The sequence below is a fragment of the Talpa europaea genome (genome assembly GCF_964194135.1).
Source record: "Talpa europaea genome assembly, chromosome: 15".
Classification (NCBI taxonomy): Eukaryota; Metazoa; Chordata; class Mammalia; order Eulipotyphla; family Talpidae; genus Talpa; species Talpa europaea.
Genome location: NC_140083.1, coordinates 34,294,706 through 34,316,686, shown reverse-complemented (window position 1 = coordinate 34,316,686; position 21,981 = coordinate 34,294,706).

Here is a 21,981-nt window from a genome sequence, read left to right as displayed (position 1 = left end):
TCTTCGCCAGGGGACCCTCAGAGATTGGGGAGTCATGTCCTCTGACACTTGCCTCTGCCTAGCCATTATTTTTCACCAGATTACTTCTTAAGAGAGGGAGATGATTCTGAACAAGGCCTGTCCTAGTTCTAAGGAGTGCTGTGCAGCTCCATGCGTCTGTTTGTGTGATTCTGAATGGATTTTCTCTCTATGCTATAGAATGTACGTGATGTGAAGGACACTTTTTAGCTGTGCGAAATACTGTTCTCATTTTTTTTTTAGATCAGAAAAGAATATTCAAAGTCAGTTCAGACATTTTGTTTTTATTCCCCTTCTTGTTGCCTTGCTGTCTCGGTAGCACAGTAGAATGTTGCTGCAGTTGTTCCGTTTGTTGGGACAACCTAGAGAGGCAACCCAGCTTACATCCCTGCTGCTGCTGAGTTCTCTGTGCCTTTATCCCCAGTTCATTGAGGAGAACTACTTTAGTGCATCTTTTCAGAAACTGAAATTCCAAATATCGTTCAGAGGTATCGATCAACATCAGACCCAACCTACTTATTTGCCATATAGAATCAAACTTTTGTTTTGATGAGATGTACATTTTTAGTGGAGAAACAGCTGATGACATACTATCAGCTTGCTTCTAATCCCCTTTAGACATGCTTCTAGTAGAATCAAGACAGGAATTTAAGGACAAGCTTCTCTCAGGGTTCTAAGGAAGGTACATATTAGTGAAATATTGATTTCCTGACTGTAGAGCACATACTACTGTCTGTTCCATGGTTGAGTTAGTCATCATTGTCTTTGGAAGGACGTTGGATGAGTATGATCCTTTTTTTCCAAGTGGAGTGTTAGAAGTTCCACTGTGAAAATGGCCTTGAACACACTGACATCCTTGGAGGCAGCAACCGTGCCTTGACTTCAATCCCAGTGTTCTGTTGCAGCATCCACTTCTTCTGTTGTCTTAGCAACACAGTGAACCATTCTGAAGCACACAGAGTGATATAAAACCGGGAATCAGGAAAATCATCATCTTTGCATCAAGTTGCGAGAGATGAAGTCTCTTGGAAGGCTTTTATTCTAATCCGCTACTCTGTAGCTGATTACAGAGAATAGGTAAAAAGATAGTGCATGGGCATATATTATGTGTTGGAAAAAAGGAAAATTGACATATATTGAGCTGAGTTTTCAGTTACTAGTTTGCTGCTCATACATTTATATTAACCTAATGCCTGTTTTTAGGCCCATGGAGAATACATGATTGTATTCTGTAGGTTGGCTTTGGAAAAGAGACGTACAATGAATTGATGAGATCATAAATAGTTTTGAATCATTCTTGCTCACAGCCAGTTGAATTTGAAATTCTTTCTTAATACTTGTTAAAGATAAAACTAGAATAAACAGAGAACATTTTTAGAATCATAAAAGGTAAGCTCATCATCTTGGTATTTTAGATCTTTTTTTTTTTTTTGGTATAATTGAGGAAATGGTCTAAAGTGCTGTAACATACACCCCAAAGTAGGATGGATCTAGAGAGGCTTTAGAGAGAAGTGCATTTCTTCCTCCTAGAGCAAGCCAGAGGTGGCTGAGTCCCAGGCAGGTAGCCCAGTGCTGTTTCACCAGGGGACTCAGGACTTGTCTGGCTTGTTTCTCTCATCACCAGGGGTCTTATCATTCCTTGGTCAAAGCTGGCTCCAAGAAGCATACTCACTTTGCGGCCTGTGAAAAGAGACGAAGTTGGGAGCAAGCACTTACCTCTTCAGGAAATTTCATCCATTTCTCTCCTGGCCCGTTCCCGAGTGCTAACTCCATAATAATACCTAATGCCAGAGATGGCTGGGCCAAGTTTTCTCCAGGGAGGTAGATAGAGAGTAAAAAGGGAGGGAATGAAGGCTAGAGTAAAAAGTGAATGATGGCCAGGCAGCCATGGCCTGTACCATGATGAAAACTGATAGAGCAGGGATGGCTGAGGCCACTTGCCCAGGTAGAAAATGAGGTCCTGAGTCTGTTCTCTGGGAGAAACTCCCTGTCCCTTGTCCCCTGTGGTGCCAAGTTTGACTTCTAGTCACATTTGAAACTTTTGGGGGCCTACTTACTTTTGCCAGCCCCTGCTTGCTGGTGCAGATTTGTAGACCTAGCTTGCCTTAGAGGTTGAGCAAACATAGGCTTTTATAGACCAGGATTATCGTTTACATGGCTGTGGTAGAAAACCAACTCTGTTTCTGATGTTTGCTAAGAGCTTTCGAGTACCCCCATCGCTCATCCCCTTAGTGCTCCCACATCTGGGCAAGCTGATCAGGAAGCCTGGTGATGCCTCCTTTGGCACAGGTGGGAGGTTCAACCCACACAGGCCTGCAAACAGGGACCCTTCCCTTTGCCCTACAACCTCGGTCATTTTGGGATCTGCCAATCAAGTCATTTTTGGATCTGCCAGTAACTGACTTACTCTCCCCAAAAAGTTCTCATTATGTGAAGAATAAACTTTTTCTTTTTCATACCCTTTTGATGTGTTTGTGGTTATTAGTCTTAGCATTTGAACCAAATGTTGGATTAGGGGTCCCTCTGCAGGATACCCACAACATGGGTGGTAAAATTTCACCAAAAATAGGATAAGTTTCTGGTCTATTTGCTTTTAGTTAGTTCATGCGAAGTAACCACAGCCAATGACTGCTTTATGATAGCTCTTACGGCAACAACATCTGATTTCTTAGTCTCTAAACTTGATCTAAATCTCCCTGCCTCCATTTAACAACAGTCATCTGTCGCCTTCTGGAACAGCTAGTTTAGATGGCAATGCAACATCCTTTATCTGCTCTTTTCTGCTGAGCTGACTCCCAAACTAATTTTTTTTTAAGATTTATTTATTTTTATACAAGAACCGGGGTACAGGCCAGATGAGCGGGAGAGTGAGAGAATTTCCCAGAGACAGAGTGGGAAGCAGAACAGGCAGATCCACTGAAATACACTGCTGAGGGGAGCAGCGGACGAGACAGGAGAGGTCTGCCTTGTCATGTGGGATTCTCGCTGGCCTCCTGGGATCGAACCCGTGCTGCAGAAACCGTGGACAGCTTCACAGTGCGGTGCTCAACTGCCTGCACCACCAGGGAGGCCCCGAGGCCAAAACTAATTAATGAAGACTCCTGAACGAAGCTCTACGTAGTCATCTGCTGTTTGGGGTATGGAAGCAGTGGGGCGCAGGACATAGGCATAGACCTTATAACAAGACTGTGCTACCTACTTGGGAGCTGGTTTACATTGCAACTATTTTTCAAAGTACCTTACTAGAAAACAGCAAAAATCAGCCAATACACATCAACATTTCTTTTGTCTAACCATTTCTTCCATAGCTATACATCTGCCTTCCATGTTGCTGCTAGTGATGGTTTTACCTAATGATGAGTTAAAGCATAACACGTTTCTCTTGTTTTCCATCCCCCCATGTCTGTCTCTTTACTTCTGTTGCCTGACCAACCATGTCAAAGCCACATATTTCAAATGTTTGCTATGCCAGTGACATCATGCATACTGCCTTTGTTTGAACAGGATCATCTATCCCCAGCTTTACCTGTGATCTCAGCTACTGCTGGCCGGATCTGTCATCCCTTCCCTTTACCTGTGCTGTGCGCTGAATGTATATTGTAATTGCTCTGATACATTCTTAGGGCTCATCTCAAGCCTAGTGATGAGAAGACAATGCAAAGACAGAATAAATACTGGAACAAAATATCACACACCACGGATGGGGAACCATTTACCTGAGTCAGATAATTTGTCTTCTGAAAAATTACTGAAATCTGTCAAAGCTTGTAACTTTTCTAGCATCACAGCGCTCCTGCTACATGCCCTCCATTCATGTACTCTGAACTCACAGGGCCTCGCATCTGTGGCTGTGTCCCTTGCCTTGGACCTGAATTCTTACCATGTTTACATCTCTGGTTCTTATTCATCAGGTTTGAGCTTAAATACTCACTTTTCCTAGAAGCCTTCCCTAACCAGCCTATGTTAGAAGAAGCTCCTTTCATCCTTTTCACCTTCATTCTGCATTCTTCCTTTGTAGTATTTATTGCTATTTTTCTTTGTTTCCTTGTCTATTATTTATCTCACCCCTTAAATGGTAAGATCCATGTAGATGGAACAATGTTAGATATTTTTCCTACTATGAGCACAGTGCCTGATACATTTCCTAAATAAAATTCTATAGAATGGATAAATGAGTGAATGTCCTCCAGATCTCTTCTGTCCATTGTACATGTTGTTTTCCATATTCTTTAAGGTACAAGTTACTTCTTCACTCCAAACAGCAAAATCACTTCTTTCTCTGCAATTTGTACATACCTCTGTTATGTTAAGACCTGTCTTGTATTAAGATCTTTCCATGTATAGTATGGTTGTTAACCCATTGATTGTTCATTATTTCCCCATCTTGCAAGACAAAAAGTATATTTTATTGATCTTCTTATCCATAACGACAATGATAGTAATAATAATGACCCCCAACTAGCTCTCATTAAATGCTTTCTGTGCGTATCTAAGCTCTTTATGAAATATTCTAAATTCTTCATCAGAGCTGGGCAGATGCTTAACATAGTACCTGGGGCATAGTTAATCCCATAAAAATGTCAAAGAACAAAAAGACATATATTATAATTTTAGTCTTAAAACGAGCAGCTATAGGGCCTCCCCCGGTGGCACAGTGGTTGAGCGCTGGGCTGTGAAGCTGCCCGCAGCCTCTGCAGCACCGGTTCAATCCCCTGTCGCTGGTGAGGGTCCCACAGGGCACGCAGACCTCTCCTGCTGCGCCCGCTGCTCCCCTCAGCAGTGTATTTCGTCAGTCTATCTGTTCTGTTCCCCACTCTGGCTCTCACCCTCCCGCGCTTCTGACTGTAACCAGTGCTTGTATAAATAAATAAATAAATCTTTAAAAAAAAAAGAGCAGCTATATAAATTAGCAATATTTTTGTATTTGAATACCATACACTACTCTTTAAATAAACAGGAGAAAAGTCACTGTATTTATTATCAAATTACCCCAAAATTAAGCAGCTTAAGACAGCAGCAAGCACATTATCTCATAGTTTCTGAAAGTCAGGAATCAGGAAGAGGCTTAGCTGTAATTCTAAATTATACTTGGTGAAATCTTACCACTTAAAGTGTATGGGTTGAGGTTATAGCAGAATGAACATAAGCAGAAGCTGAGCAGAATCACAGTGAGAAATGCTTGATAAGAATACAATTGCGGGGCCTCCCCGGTGGCGCAGCGGTTGAGCGCTGGGTTGGGAAGCTGCCTGCAGCCTCTGCGATGCCGGTTCAATCCCCGGCTGCTCCCCCGCCACCAGAGGAGGGTCCCACATGGCGCGCAGACCTCTCCTGCCGCCTGCTGCTCCCCTCAGCAGTGTACTTTGGTCCTTCTGCCTGCTCTGCTCCCCGCTCTGGCTCTGGTGAATTCTCTCACCCTCCCGCGTATCTGACTGTACCCAGTGCTTGTATAAATAAATAAATAAATAAATAAATCTTTAAAAAAAAAAAAAAAGAATACAATTGCTCACTTGAAAGGCATCTGAGAATAACAGATGAGCAAAATCTAAATTGTCTGCAATTTTTTTTTTAAAAGATTTGTTTATTTATTTATTTATACAAGCACTGGGTACAGTCAGAAGCGCGGGAGGGTGAGAGAATTCACCAGAGCCAGAGCGGGGAGCAGAGCAGGCAGAAGGACCAAAGTACACTGCTGAGGGGAGCAGCGGGCGGCAGGAGGGGTCTGCGCGCCATGTGGGACCCTCCTCCGGTGGCCGGGGAGCAGCCGGGGAGCAGCTGGGGCTTGAACCGGCGCTTCAGAGGCTGCTGGCAGCTTCGCAACCCAGCGCTCAACCGCTGTGCCACGGGGGAGGCCCTTGTCTGCAATTTTTGATTGGCATGAATAGGCTTCCAAAAGAAGTCATTGGAGACTCCAGGAATGACTTTTCAAAAACTTTTGATAGTTTTCAAGGGAAATACTGAATATATGTGACCTTTCCTCTTTCTTCGTTTTCTGTGATAAACCTTAAGGGAATTTAACATGCAAAGACTGAAATTGGAACTAGCCCATTGCCAGATTTGTGACCCTTTTGGGAAAATGTGAAAGAGCCCTGGAGTTCTAAGACTTAAACTAATGTTCTTACAGATAAAGCTACTAGAAGCAGCAACAGAGGAAAATTCTTGGTAAAGATGTTGATAGATGTTGTAAGCAGAAAAGATTGAACAAACAATTGTCTTACAAACCGAATGAAGGTGCTCTGAGAAAAATAAGTACCCAGCTAAGTCATTTACTCTTAAATCCATAGGCAAAAATGTTTTTAAATATTAAATGATAGCTGTGGGGGCCTCAGCTACAAGCTTGCCTGGTTCTCGATGGCAGCTGATGAGTAAACGGGGCATGAAGCCCATAAATGGGGAGCAGGAACAAATCTTTATTATGAAGCAGTGGGAGATATACAGGTAGCACCAGCAGCAGTGCCCAGCAGTGGTAGCACCCCCCCCAGCACCAGCTGCGGCAGTGGCGCCATAGTGGCCAGCAAGAGGCCTCCCCAGGGACCCATATTAGCTTTTATATGATTTATAGGCAAAGCTGGTACAGGGCCAAGTTTAGGCCTACTTTATAGAACTGTGTTTCATGAACATGAACTATACATCAAGGTTACATATTGCTTATTGCTTTCTCTGGGGAATCCTCTTACCCCCTTTCTCCCCCACCCCGCACCTCTGGCCTACACCCCAGTTCTTGTATGCATAAATAAATAAAATAAATCTTTTTTAAAGCTAATTTGGAAAGTAACTTACTGGTATTTTGTGTCCTAATCAAACCCAAATAGAAGATCTTTGTGAAGTTCTGAACTCTTTAGGGATTAGAAATTCTACCTAAATTAGTAGAATCTTTAGGATTGAATCCATCAAGTTTCAACTCTATCCAAGCTTGCATAATAACTGCTAAAAGCAGTAAAGGACTAATACCAAGAGTTGAAAGCCTATTAAAAAAGACTCATGATTAGGTATACTAGTCCTTCTACACTGTCCTCATTGTCTGGAAACACAATGGATGAAAATAGAGAATATAGATTTCTTCAATACCTACTTCCCTGTGTAACTAAACCCTAATACTATTTCATCATATTTCATATTCTAGACTCATAAATTGGTGCTATGCTTTCTTTAGTCCTTTAGATTAGGTTGATGTAGTTAATCCTGTTCACACTTTCCCGGGGAAGTCAACAATATGCTTTGATGACAGTTATGCTCCTTTGATTTAATGAGGATCCCCCCTACATTTTTTTTAATGAGTTCCTGACTTGGTCCTTATGGACCCTAAATTTCCTTACAACTCTATTCTGACCCAATATGTGGATGACCTCTTATAATCTCATGAAGTTGGCTCAGTTCCCGTAAGTTTTTCCCCTTAAAAGAACTGCCTTAAGGCACTAGAACCTAGGTCCTCAAATCCTACACATATTCTTTCTTATTTTCTCTTGTTGAATGACTACCAAGACTTTGTCAAAGTAGTCTCCCTTGCTGCTTTAAATTTAATAAATTCTGCTTTCTTTGCTTAACAGCTTTTTCTGAGCTCTCCAACAAAACTCATCTTGTTGCAGCCATGAAGCAAATTTAGTTTCTTTGAAATTTATTTGCTATTTTTACCAGATTGTTTAAAAAAACCTTTCTTAGAAGTGTGTAAAGATACTTCGAGAAGAATATTTATTCTTCTGGGTCATTTGCTGAAGGTAATTGGGAAAATAATGTGTGGGACACGCTTGAGGCTTAATAAAGTCCCTGGCACAATATGATGTTCAATGAACATTACCTGTATTATAACCCCTAACTCCCCAACCCCTCCTTACCTGGACCTGCAAGCACCTGCAAACTCCAGCTTAATTATCTCTGAATTTGGGGTTCCCATTATAGGTGAGTGGGAAACTATCCTGGTTTCTCCTTTTGACTGATTGGCAGGATCATCTGCTTCTCCTCTCTCCATCCCAGCATTTTGACTCCAGTTCCCCTTCGTTCTCATCAGCAGCTGAAGGAGGAATCTACCTCTACATTTGCCTTCTTACAATCCCCCCCCACTTCCTTGGGGAGGGTTGGCTGAGTGGCAGGCCTCTGTCCAGTGACATGTCATTTTAAAAATGAAAAGTGAAAAATACCCCTGATAATTGAGCAGATTTCCTTTTTGGCCACTTTTACCAAATAAATGAACAAACCTAACAACCTCTCAAAAGCATTTTGGTGGCTAAACGGGACTCTTGATTAAGTTATAAGGTTAATGAAATTGGGAGTTGAGAGGAAACCTCGGTGTATCTTTAATTACAGAGCTCCAGTACCATGAACATAAAAGGTAATTTAGGAAGGGGGACGCCCAGGGAGCTTTTCCATAATGCTTTGTATGTGAAAGACCAAGACAGCAAAAACACTGAAGCATCCACATTAGTTCCTAAAATTCTCCTTTCTGAGACAGCATATCCTAAATGCCAATTCTGTGCTATTGAAACATTCAAATCTACTCTGAAATTTAAAGAGGAAACAGATGAAGTATAAATGTGTGAATAAAATCTTCCAAGCCAAAAAAAAGCTTATAAGAAAAAAAAAATCTACAGAGATGTTTACTTTGCCCTTTCCGATTACTGGTTGAATTGAGGCTGATGGCTGCACTCCAGTAGGATGAGTCGGGTGCAGTGTTTCTGTTTGTTTGGGGGTGCAGGGCGGAAAGTTTACTGATGGGAAGTGGTGCGCTGGGAAATGCTTGACATTCCGCCAGGGGTCAGAGGGGAGCTGTCGTTCTGTGTTTGCGGATTTCTGTGGCATAAATCCTTCCACTGTGGTTGACTGCAAGTTATCAGTGTGACATCATCGAACTCAGAATTTGGAAGAGCTGTGCAGTAGATGCCATATAGAGTTTTCCAACCATAAGATAAATACAAAAATAACCTGGAGAGCAGAGGCAATATTAAGACGTGGCAAAATAGTTAGGAAGTGATGAGTTTTGAGTACTTATTCCCCTTGCTTTTAATATAATTTATGACACTGGAAGTTTATATAATTGAATGTTTACTTTTTATTAAGGTGCATTGCTTTACAATACCATATGATTTAGAGGACTAGGCCAGACCTCCTCAGATGTCTGTGACCACACAACCCCACCATCGAAGCACCCAGAGTCCTTTCCCATAGACCATTAAGCTCCTCCCTTTTTGCTCCCACCCTCTGTCTCTATTAGCATCTCCTCTCTATCCCCCCTTCAGTAGCCTCAATTCTGCAGCCCCAATTTCGAGGGTCCATTTTGGTTTAGTTTTGTCAATTCCTTTGTTTTGTTTTTCTGTATCCCACATATGAGTGAAATTATAATTTTTTTTTTTACTACAGGCTATGTTTACCACAGGCTATGTTTACCACCTGGTTCCAGAATGTTAACATTGGCTTTCATAGGAAAACACCATTATGAGGTTAAGGGTGTTTCTAAGATCTAGAAAGATCTAAGATCTATAAAGATCTAAGGCTACTTTATAGATCTTAGGAACACCCCCTACTGTCCTCTTACAACACATTCCCAACTCTTGCCAGGCTCTTTCAAACCTGGAGATTCAATTTCCCAGCCACTTTTTCTTACTAAGAACTTCTCCCTAACACAAAGCATATGTCCCATTAAATGTTTCAGGGAACAGTTTCTCTCTTTGGGTGAAGAAGGACAACCAGGTGGGCTCATAGTATGCACACTTTGCAGAGGGCCGCTAGTACCTTCAAGATCTGAGAGTTGGTTTGGGAAGGAAGCCTGAGCTATTAATACTACAGCCAAGTGTATTGGGACATTTTGGAGATGCTTATGTGCAAGGACAGAACAAAGGCACTCTTTTTTTCAGAGTGATGTGGACCCGGCTGCTCAAATAAATTAATGTTCCAATTCAAATGACTCATTTTGTAGGAACATTAGGTTCATAGCCAATTTGTCAACATAAGAAAACTACCACCTCGTTTTTTTTAAAACTCAAAAAGTATGGCTTAAATTTTATGAGTATAAATTTCCTTTTGGCAAAAAAGTGAAAAATGCTTTCACTTTTTTGGGGAGTGAAATGCTCAAAGGTGGTATTGGAGCCTTCCTGGCACTGTGTTCGGTTGGCTGCCATATTTTCCAGGGTGGCTAAAGTACTGGAAACTGTCACCTTATGGTTGGTTATAGAAACTATGCTTTCCCTGCAGATGTCTAAAGAAGGGTATCATATCTACTTAAAAGTGTTTGAAACACTGTCATGCAGGAGAGGGATTAAGATTGCTTTGCAAACCTTTATATCAAATAGAAATAGGACCTCAGAATTACAGAGACTTACTTGAGTCTCAATTTCGCCTTTTGATTTTTTAGTCGTATGACCTTGGGTAAATTATATAAATTTATCTGTAAAATTGAGCTTATTAGTTTGTTATTATCATGAATTTAGTGCCTTAAAATTGCCTACATTTATTGTCTTATACACTTCTGGAAGTTGGACTCAGAAGTGGTTCTTACTAGCTAAAATCTAGATGTTAGTAGGACTAAATGTCTTCTGGAAGCTCTAGGAAAGAATCTTTCTCCTTCCCTTTTCCATCTAGAGATCACCTATATTCTTTGGCTCCTGGCCCTTTCTTTTTCTCCCTCTTCAAGAGCAGAAATGTTGGGTCAACTTATTCTCACCTTGCTGTCTCTTTGGTTCTCTTCTGCCTCCCTCTTCAATTTTTAAGAACTCTTGTGATTACTTTGAACTGACCCAAATAATCCAGGATAATCTCTCCATCTCAGAGCCAGCTGATAAACCGCCTTATTTCTTTCTGCAACTTTGATTTCCCTTTGCTATGTAACCCAATATATTCATATTCATGTGTTTCAAGAATTAGGATGTCAACATCTTTGGGGGCCAATTATTCTGTCTACCAGATGACGATAACAATATAATGAACATAAAAATATTACCTGCCCCATAGCATTGTACTGAGGATGGCTACTTTATAGCTCTTAGAGTAAGAACTTCATAAATACTAGCATCTAACACTATTATCTTTTGTAACAATTTGTATTGGTTTGTTAGGTTGCCATAACAAAGTATCACAAACTGAGGCGCTTACACAACAGAAATTTATTGTCTCAGTCTTGAGAGCTAGAAGTCTGAGATCAAGGTGTCAGCATAGTTGATTCCTCTGAGGGCTGTGGAAAAGAATCTGTTCCATGCCTCCTCCCTGGCTTTGTGGTTTGCTGGCAATCTTTGGTTTTCCTTGGTTTGTCTCTGTCTTCATTTCATATGACATTATCCTATGAGTATACCTGTATCCATATTTCTCTTTTTTATAAAGACAGCAGTCGTACTGGAATAAGGAACCATCCTACTCCAGCATGTCTTATTTGTAACTAATTACATTTGTGACAACCCCATTGCCAAATAAGGTCACATTCTGCGATTCTGGGGGTGAGGATTTCAACATATAAATTGGAGGGGAGGGGCCTCCTAGTGGCGCAAGTGTTTAAGTCTCAGCACTGTGAAGCTTTCCGCAGCCACTACAGCACGAGTTCGAGCTCTGGCCGGCCAGGGATCTACCCACATGGTGCAGCAGACCTCTCCTGTCTTGCCCGCTGCTCCTCTCAGCAGTGTATTTCAGTCGATCCATCGACCTCTCCCCATTCTGTCTCTGGTGAATCTTCTCACTCCCCGCATCTCTGGCCTATACTCTGGTTCTTGTGTGCCTAAGTAAATAACTCTTAAAAAAAATAAATTCGAGGGGAACACAATTCAACCCATAACACAATCTAAAGGTATGAGGCTTTATGACTGGATAGAAAGTGCAGACAGATAATATTTGCCTCAGTACAAGGAAATGTTTTCCAGGAGTGAGGTCTGAATGAGGAGGATGGGGTGCTGAGTTCCCCGGCATTCATCATCCATCTAGTGAGGTAGAGATTATCACAGAACATAAGCTTTATATTGCTGTCTTCTTTTGGAGGGAATACATTTTTTGTGTATTAACACTAGAAAGCTACATCACCTTTTGGAGATATATGACATCTCAATTCATTGGTCTGATGTGTACTCCCAAAGGAGTGCACTCTGGGGGGGAGCTATAGCATTCTTAGGGAAACTTACCCAGGATTTTCATTACAAACCATAGTGTGGTCACATTGCGGTAAGTCAAAAGTTGTAGAAATAAGCACTTTAAAACTACTATTAATTAGAATTCAGGGAGGATCTTGATTGTTTGAAGAAGCAGGTTTTGCATTATGCCTAAGTGTGTATCTATGATTCCATGGAGATGATAAATCACATGCTTCCACAGCTAAACTCCAGCTAGTGTCAAATACAAAATAAATTCAGATTTAGATAAAGGGAGATCTTATTTATAAGATTATAAAAAAATTATCTTAAAAAAAAGTATAGCCTAGGGAACATGGTGAGTGGAGGAGAGATGATTGTTTTGTTTCGCTTTTTTTTTTTTTTAAAGATTTATCTATCTATGCACACAAGAACTGGGGTATAGGCCAGAGGTGAGGTGGGGGTGAGATGATTCACCAGGGAGAGTGTGGAACAGAACAGGACACTGCTGAACAAGTACACTGCTGAGGGGAGCAGTGAGCAAGACAGGAGAGGTCTGCCATGCCACGTGGGTAGCTCCTTGGTCGGCTGGAGATCAAACTAACACTGCAGAGGCTGCAGACAGCCCCACAGTGCCACGCTCAACCCCCTGAGCCACCAGGGAGGCCCGGAGGAGAGATGATTGTTATAGGAAAGTGGTCATCACAAGGGGAGAGTGCTTGCTGCACGAAGTCTACAAGCATCCCCAAGGGCGGGCAGAAAAGGGTTTTCCTTTACACTGAGGAATAAACAAGGGTAGAAAGAAGTGAGTGTGGAAAGTGGGATGGGGTCATGATGGCGTGATCTGATAGTTGATGAACATTCCCCCAAGCTCACCATGTTCTTAGGGGAGTCATCTGGAGGGGGTGTATACTGGCTCATGCCTTGAGCAGGTGATTTGTTTCTCTGAACCGTTATCCTCCTTGAAAAATGGGAACAAATACAACACTTGTCAGGGGGGGTTTTGTAGCCAGATCTGTCAGACTAAAAGCTGGTTCTTTTAGAGAAGGAAACAATTACAAAGGAGAACCAATTTATAAAGTCCTCTTTAAAGTTCATTCCTGTTTAAAAAAAAACCTGCAAGATTATTTCCTTCTGAAATTTGGATAATTAGATGAACTCATTATCAAAGAATTTAATGAAAGAACTGTTAAAATTTTGGTTCATTATTTTTCAAAATGACAGAACATGTGTATACTTAGTGATGTGTAACCTTTGATGCGGCTCAGCAATCCATGTTTTGACAAAAGCACTCTAGGCGATTCTGATACCTACTGAGGCTTGACAAGCACTTGTTGAGTGTTGGGAGCACCTGCTCTGCAGTCAGATTGCTTGAGTTTGAATCCTGACTCTGCCATTTACCCACCGCGACCTCTTAGGTCTCAGATTCAAATTTAATATGTTAGCATGCAATAAATAATGCTGGGCCCTTGACTGAAATGTATCTATTGGTATCATATATTACTGTATCACCATTAGCATCATCATAATTTTATATTATCATATGATAACAGAGCATTATCATTCCATGTCTGATATCATTCTCAAATTTGTTTGTATGCTTTAGAGAAACTGTAGGGTAAGGTAAAAGTATCAGGCTTTTCTTCCCTCCCGCCATTAGGATAGATGAGGGAACCCTGTGGTCCTGAATGCATGCCTGATGGCGGGCACCTGAAGTGGGTACACCTGGGCTGAGGGACTGAGTTTATAAGGGTGGCGTCACGGAGATGCCAGCAGAAGCCAAGAATGAACGGAAGCCGAGAGAAGAAGAAGAGAAACAGAGAGAAGGCCAGAGAGCCCAGACAGAGTGAGGATTTGCTGGGGGCTAGGAGGACTGCCAGCCTCCTGGCCCCCCAGCATCCCTGCCTGCCATATGCCTGGTAAATCTAAATAAAAGACCTGCAAAAGCCACTGAGGACTCTGACTCCTCCTTTACCTGGTCTGCTGGATGAGAAAACCTGCCCTGTGGCCGTGTTCCTGTCTCTACAGAAACTTTTCTCAAGAAACTCACAGTCTAGCAGAGAAAATGGAACAAATAATTTCAATATCATATGCCACAGACAGCAAAACCTGTGTCTGTAGTGTCCAGCAGTAATGCCAGGGGGAAAGGGAGTTTGAAGAGCTAAGTTAGGGAACTGATCAGCAATAGTCTCAGAGGTCAAGGGGAGGGGGTGGTCACTGCCATCTGTTGTGGCTTTAGGTAATGTAATAAAATAAACTTTAAATTAAAAAATGACCAAAGAGTTATATAATGCTTTCTATTAAGGGGTCAAAAGGAAAAAAAAAAACTTTCAGTAATAAAATGCCTAAGTCGGGCTTCCCTGGTGGCACAAGAGGTTAAGTCTCGGCACTATGAAGCTATTGCCAGCCACTGCCGCTCAAGTTCTGAGTTCGATCCCTGGCCAGGGAGCTACCCACATGATGTAGCAGACTCTCCTGTATTGCCTGCTGCTCCCCTCAGCAGTGTATTTCAGTCAGTCTGCCTGTTCTATACCCCACCCTGTCTCTGGTGAATCCTCTCACCCCCATGCCTCTGGCCTGTACCCCAGTTCTTGTATGCATAAATAAATAAATCCTTAAAAAAAAGAACTTGGCCTTAAAAAAATAAAATGCATCAGTTATAGGGACAGGATGTAGCATGGTGACTATAGTTAACAATATTGTGTTGTGTATTTGAAAGTTGCCAAAAGAGTAGATTTTTAAAGTTCTCATAAGAAAAAAAAATGTCTTAGTGATCATCTCTTAATTCTTAATCATTATGTCATACCCCTGAACGTAATAATATTTTATATAAATTTATATGTTAATTATAGCCCAATAAACATTTGCCTGTTTTAAAAAGTAATAAGTTTTATTTAAAAAAATGTCTTTATAGGCAGCACTCCATCTGCCCACCTGTGACAATGCAGGTGCTTCCTTTCACCAACTCTCTCCCTCCACAGGGCAGCAGCTTCCTGCCTGCTGGTGACCGGTACCTGCCGAAACTTCTCTTCATTGACCTCCCTCAGTGGAGGTTGCTCTCCTCAAGGCTGCCCACCTGCAACCATGCAGGCCTCACTTAGCAAACCTGTCCCTTCTGGGGCAGCTCTTCCAGTCTACTGGTTTCTATGCAAGTATCTTTCACTCTTCTGTCCCTTTCCCTAATAAACCTGCCCTTTAAATATATATAAAAAACGTCTTTATAATGTATTATAGGTAGATTGACCCAATAATGGATCTAGATTTAAAGTTTCATAAAAGATGTCTTTATTACTGATTCCTATCTGTGTCTCTGTGGCTATACATCAATTTTACTTGCAGATAAATCATTTATTGCATTTAAAATTGCATTTTTTGGTGTATCATTGATTTATAATCTCATATATATCTTAGGTGTGTAGTTTCAAACTTCTACAATGTATGCTATCACATTACACCCACCACCAAAGCCCCAATAATTCTCCACCATAGTCCATTGGGCAATGGGCTGTATTTTTAACCTTTTTATGAGGGTGAGGTCTGGATTAATAACCTCCCATCCTTAGCGCCCTTGTGATGTGTCCCAGGTATCAGAGAAGAGAGGATAAATAATTTAGGGAGACTCTAATTGCAAAGAGGAGTGATTACCCCTTAAGCTGGGAATGAGGCATAGGTCTAATCACAAAAGGCCTTTGACTGAGGCCTAGCACCTACACTGTACTGGGTGGGTAACTGGGAGTCACCAGCCATTTTCAGAAGGACTGTTGTTAGTTCTGTGCTTTAGAGAAACTGGGTGGCAGAATGGAAGGATACTGCAGTGCCAGACAGAGGTACACAGATCACGAAGAGAATATTGGGTTTGGCTGGGATGGTGAGACCAGAACTCAGGCAGAACAGTTATGGAGAGAAGTTTGACTATCTAGAAAGTTAATGGAAATAGCAGGATTTATTTATTTTTTTTTTTAAGATTTTTAAATTTATTTATACAAGAGCTCAGGTACAGGCCAGAGGCGCGGGAGGGTGAGAAGATTCACCAGAGACAGAGTAGGGAACAGAACAGGCAGATGACCGAAATACAATGCTAAGGGGAGCAGCAGACGAGACAGGAGAGGTCTGCCTCGCCATGTGGGAATCTCCCTGGTCAGCCGGGAACCCAACTGTCCCTGCAGAGGCTGCGGACAGCCTCACAGCACTGCACTCAATCCACTGCGCCACCACCGGGGAGGCCCAGGATTTAGAGACTGATGATGACTTTCTCTTTGGGAGGTATGGGTGGGGAAGAGAATTGATCCTTGAGAATACAGTCACACAGCTTTTTAGTGGGTCTGGAATCTATTGTTCTACCTCCAATGCCCGTTTCAGGGCAAAGAAAAGTGTATGCGTGACCTAGACTGCTGAGGCCCTGGAAGCTGCTCAGAGGCTACTGGTCCAGGGAAATCCCATGAACCAAGAAGACGACCCCTTTCTTGACCCAGGTTTCATTTGTTGAGTTTTGATTATTATCTTGCTTCAGTCCACCAGCTGTCTCTTCTGATGCATTGGTGCTTAGCTTTATCCAAATGGAAGTGAATAGCAGCATTTATCACACCTTCCTTGCTCATGGCTTGGGGTTAGGAATACAGGGGTAATGGCATCTTTGGCCTTTCTGTCCCTCACTTTCCCCACTTTTCACAGCTTAGGTAATGCTTGCTTTCTTTATCTTACGTTGAAGGGTTGTAGAGGCCCAGTCTTATTTTCTCTCTTTTTCCAGATGGCTCAGTGGTCAATTGGGACTTTTCTCTCCTCTAGTGGTTAGATCTCTGAGAGTTGGAAGCTTCCTTTTAGAACCTTTTTTTTTTTTCCATCTTATTTGTGAATTCCTCTTTGTGGGTATTTCTCTTTCCTTATGTCTCCCGTTCTGAGTTGACATGCCAGTTCTGTACAGGGCAACTACTATCCTTTGCCCTAAGAATTTACTGTCACTCTGAGAATTGGTTAGCATTATGTCCCTGGGCACCAGAGGGAACAGAGAATTGAATTTAGAGTAGGTGATTGTGTTGTCACATTTAGTCCAAAATGCTTGGAGGGACATCAACATCAGAGCTAATATACTAATGTGCCTTTTAGAAAGAGTTAGTAGCATAAGGGTGTGGGAAAGTGATTTGTAGCATGTATGTATGTCTGCAAAACTGAATTGAAAGCTGGAGGCCCAAAGTTGAATTTAAGTTTTAGATCTTAATCAACATTTTCTCCAACCAAAGATACATGATGAGGTGGTTAGAACACAGACTCCAGAAATACACTGTCCATATTCAAAATAAGGCTCTGCCATGGGCTAGCTCTGACATCTAGGGCAAGATACTTACTCTTTCTGTGCCTCAGTTTCTTCATCTGTACAATGAGAATAATCAAATTCCTGCCTTATTTAGTTTTGAGAGAATTGAATGAAAAATGCAGCTAAGGCATTTCAGAGTACTACCTGTTATAATAGTAATAATAAATAATAATAATAATAATAATAAGGCCTTCCTGGTGGCACAAAGTGTTAAGTCTCAGCACTGTCAAGCTGTAACCAACCACTGCAGCATGAGTTTGATCCCCAGCCAGGGAGGTGACCCACATGGTACATGAGACCTCTCCTGTCTCACCCGCTGCTCCCCTCAGCAGTGTATTTCAGTCAATCTGCCTGTTCTGCTCCCCACTCTGTTTCTGGTGAATCCTCTCACCCCTCCCCCCATCCCCACTCCTCTGGCCTACACCCCAGCTCTTCTTTGCATAAATAAATAAAGGAAATCTTAAAAAAAATAGTTACAACAACAACAATAGTTGCTACATATTTAAGAGCATATTGTGCACTAGGTCTCAAAAATATTACACATTACTGTTCTTCTTTGTCTGGGTATGAAAGTTTCTTCTTGAAAAGTTAAGAGTTGACTGATGAGCAGCTACATAGCAGAGAAGCTATCCAAACTCCACCCAAAACAAGAAAAGCATACATCCTAATGATTCTTTGGGGGGAGGGGGGTGGCTTGTTAAAAACACTGGTTGCTGGGGATCATGCTGAGGCTCTCAGATTCAATGAGGTTGTCAGTGTGAGGTGGGGAGTGAGGGGGTTATGTGGGTGGTGGTGGGTCTGATAATTTGCATTTCTTCTTTTTTTTAAATAAACTTCTCAAAGATATACAATTATAAGCTTTATTGGTCTTTTTTTAAAAAATATTTATTTATTTATTTGTTTGCTTATTTATTTATGCATATAAGAACTGGGATGTATGCCAGATGTACAAGGGGTGAGAGGATTCACCAGAGACAGAGTGGGGAGCAGAATAGGCAGATTGACTGAAATACATTGTTAAGAGGATTGAATTCAGGCCTTTGGTGATAGTGTTGAGTCTTAACCCCTACATTGCCAGGGAAGCCCTAATTTGCATTTCTAACAAGGTTGCTGCTGGTTTGGGAACCTCATTTTGAGACACTGGCATAGCGATTAAGGTCACATTTTGAAGTCAGAAGGATTCACACAGGAAGCTGAGTTTTGATACTCTGTAGACTTGGGCAAATTACTTTTTCTTTAAGCTTCAGCTTCCTTACATCCATATACATCTGAGAATGAGGGTATTTGAAGAGAGAAATTAAATGTTGTATAGAGACTGTTTTGGACACAGTATTTAATGTGCAATTGCTATTGTTCCTATTCTTCTGCTGAATTTTGTGAAATTCCTCATATCTCTGTGCCTCTTCTTATCTATAAAGGGGAGCACTGATGAATCTCTGGTGGAGGAAGGTGAAGGCCCTGCATGAGACAATAGCCTTGAGCACTTTTTAAATTTTATTTGTGCATAGAAGAACTGGGGTGTAGGCCAGAGGTGCAGGATGAGAGGATTCACCAGAGACAGAGTGGGGAGCAGAACAGGCAGATCTACTGAAATACACTGCTGAGGGGAGCAGCGGGAGAGAAGGGAGAGGTCTCCTGCGCCATGTGGGTCAACTCCCTGGCTGGGGATCGAAATAGTGCTGCAGTGGCCGCCAGTAGCTTCATAGTGCTGAGACTTAAGCCCTTGCACCACCAGGGAGGCCCAACATGAGCACTTTTTAACAGTAAAAAGCCCTGACAAAATGTCACAACCTTCAATGAGTGTTCTAGGATCAAAGGCACAGTTCCTGTCTATAGCACTTTAAACAGGACTTGGAATGTCTTTATCTTGGGATAAATTTGAAAATCCTCTCCTATCAGAGGTCTAGGACTCCCATTAGCACCATTTTAGTTCTCACCTTTAATTTTATTCTTCTGTTGCTGCCTCCTTAGTTTTCCACCAGAGCAGGGTATCATTATGAAAACCTCAGAAAGAAAGGCATGCTTTACACAGATCAGATCAACAATTCTCTACTATAATAGTAAAACTTTCCTTGGAAGATAACTCAGTTGGGGAGATATTTTAGTGAGCCTGCGCTTTGTTCTCTTTTGGTGAGGAGGTGAATGTTTGTTAACTCCTACACAGAGCCATCCTGGCTTGGATGTCTCTATCTCTAAGCCTAAATTTTACCATTTAATTTTTGCTCTTCCCTTGTGAATGCTCCTTTTACTGGTGATATCAAAAGCCTTGCCAATTCTTTCAAAAATCTAGCAGCAAAAACCTCTTGTGGATTTTAGGTATCTTGATTTAATTAGTTTTAATAATGCTTTATAATAGTATTATAATATTATGCTTTCTCTTTTCAGTAATATTTCAACTTTGAGATTGTGATAACTTACTACATAAGGTGTGACTGTAAAAGACAGTCTGAGATTTGTTAAACAATTGGGGATCTCCAGACATAAGAGGTACAGAAATAAGATTAGTCTTACAAATTGTTGAAAAGTTTCACTAGAGTTCAGTGCTGGAGATGACTGTTGCATCCAGGGACAACTGATGCTTTCAAATTTGTCTATTTGTCTATTTACATGTAGACAAGCCCTCCCCTGCAAGTAATAGGAAGACCAAGCTCAAGACAAGCAAATGTCTTATTTTTATTGTATCACTTTTAAACTTGAGTCTTGCTTACTTTCATTGTCGATCCCTAGGGTGGCCCTTTTGGCTCTAACTTTTTATGATTTTGGAAGATGTATCAGCAAATTACCAATTCATTACTTCAGATTCTATTATTCTCTTTAAGAATTAATATTAAACAAACAGCTGTTTTGGGGAGTGGGGAGGGCAGGTCCAGCTTCATAGGTCAAATTACTTTCTTAACTTAATTATTTGAATCCACAAAAGCTATTTTTAAAAGAATTGCTTTGATTTAAATGCATTATATGCAAATGTATTATTGTACATATTTTTTAAATAAAGATTTCTATGAGTGACCTGTGGAAAATTGAAACTCTGGCATTATGAAGGACACTGATCTTTCAACTGAAATATGAAGAGGTTAAAGGGCAAAGTAATAATTCTGGAACTAAGCATAGTAGCTCTTTACCAAATGCCACACCGCCCGCTAATGTGTGAAGTGCCTCTGAAGGACTTGTGGTGACCCAGCTGGGCAGTGCCTCTGGGAATACACCAGGGGCTATTGGTAATGGATGACATTTTGGTTACTAATGAGCTAAAGCAGGGAAATGTAGAGAATTCAGCTGGAGAGAGTCAACTGGAGAGTCTATTAAATGTATACAATACTCAAGGTAATCAGCTCAGCACTCACAGGAATAAAGGTTAAAACCACCATGTTCTTCATGATAATGGCCTGGAAGATTTTTCTCATTTAAAAGCAGTCACTTCTGACCTTTCTTCTGAGCAGGAGGACAAAAATTGATAAATGAGAAACAGGTGAATTGAAGACAGGACACTTTCCTTCAACAAACAGTTTTATTCCTGTATTGAGAAGGTGCATAAGATAGATACTATATAGTTTTGCCATAATCACAAATATGAAAATATATTAAGCAATACATTATTTAAATAGAAAGACTAATAAAGTTCTTTGTTCAAATAGAGTTGGTTAGAAATATCGTGGGTAGGTACTGTGGTATGAAAAAATAGAATTATCTACTGGCATTTTAAATAGCCAGGTTTGCAGAGAAAGAGAGTCCATGATATTAAAAACATAAAAGTGCTCTATTATAGAACATAATAAGTTCAGTTGCTGGCTATATTTACAGTATTTATTTAAGTTTCAGACAAATCAAGGAATAGCCAGGTGAACTTCCATAGTATTGAGACACTGACTATCCTAATACCTAAAGTATTAGCCCAGGAGCAATTCCACTTAAAATGTATATGTTGTATATCTGTGCGCTGTATGCTAATTTGGGTAGAAAAGACTTGGCCTTTGTCCTTGCAGAATTTATATGCCTGAGGAGTGTTGCATGGCAGACCAGAGATCAAGAGTCTTCAGGTGCAAACACTGTTGCACCAGGTCATCAGGGTGGTAAGATTAGGAAATTTCATGAAGGTTGCCGCAGACTCTCCCACTAGCTTGCAGGTGGAGCACCGGCCAAGTCTGCTACCAAATCCTAACACCACAGTTGCACAGGCTCCTTTTTTACTGGAATGTTTATCTACTCACTCAGCTTTTAAAACACAACATCTCAAATATAACAGAAAACTAGCTGTTAGGTGAAGATAGTGTTTCTTAAGAGAAATTGCTTAAGGCAGAAAATAGCCATAACTAACCTTTCTTGTGAATATTCTGGAAGGGACACATTACATTTGTCTGGCATTATTCACAGTTTTGAACAACTTATTTTGGTATCTTATATAAGATCATATACATTGGCATATAGGTTATAAATATAATCTTTGGTAAATCTGTTAATAGATCTCTTATTTCATTACATAAACCTCTATTTTTGAAGTATTCACCAACAGTTTCCTTATTTCATGAATGTATCTATATAGACAACCTTTAAAAAAATAAAATGTCTTATTTTGTTGCATACATTTATTCCTAGGGAGCCTCCCCATAAGTCAAGAGTATT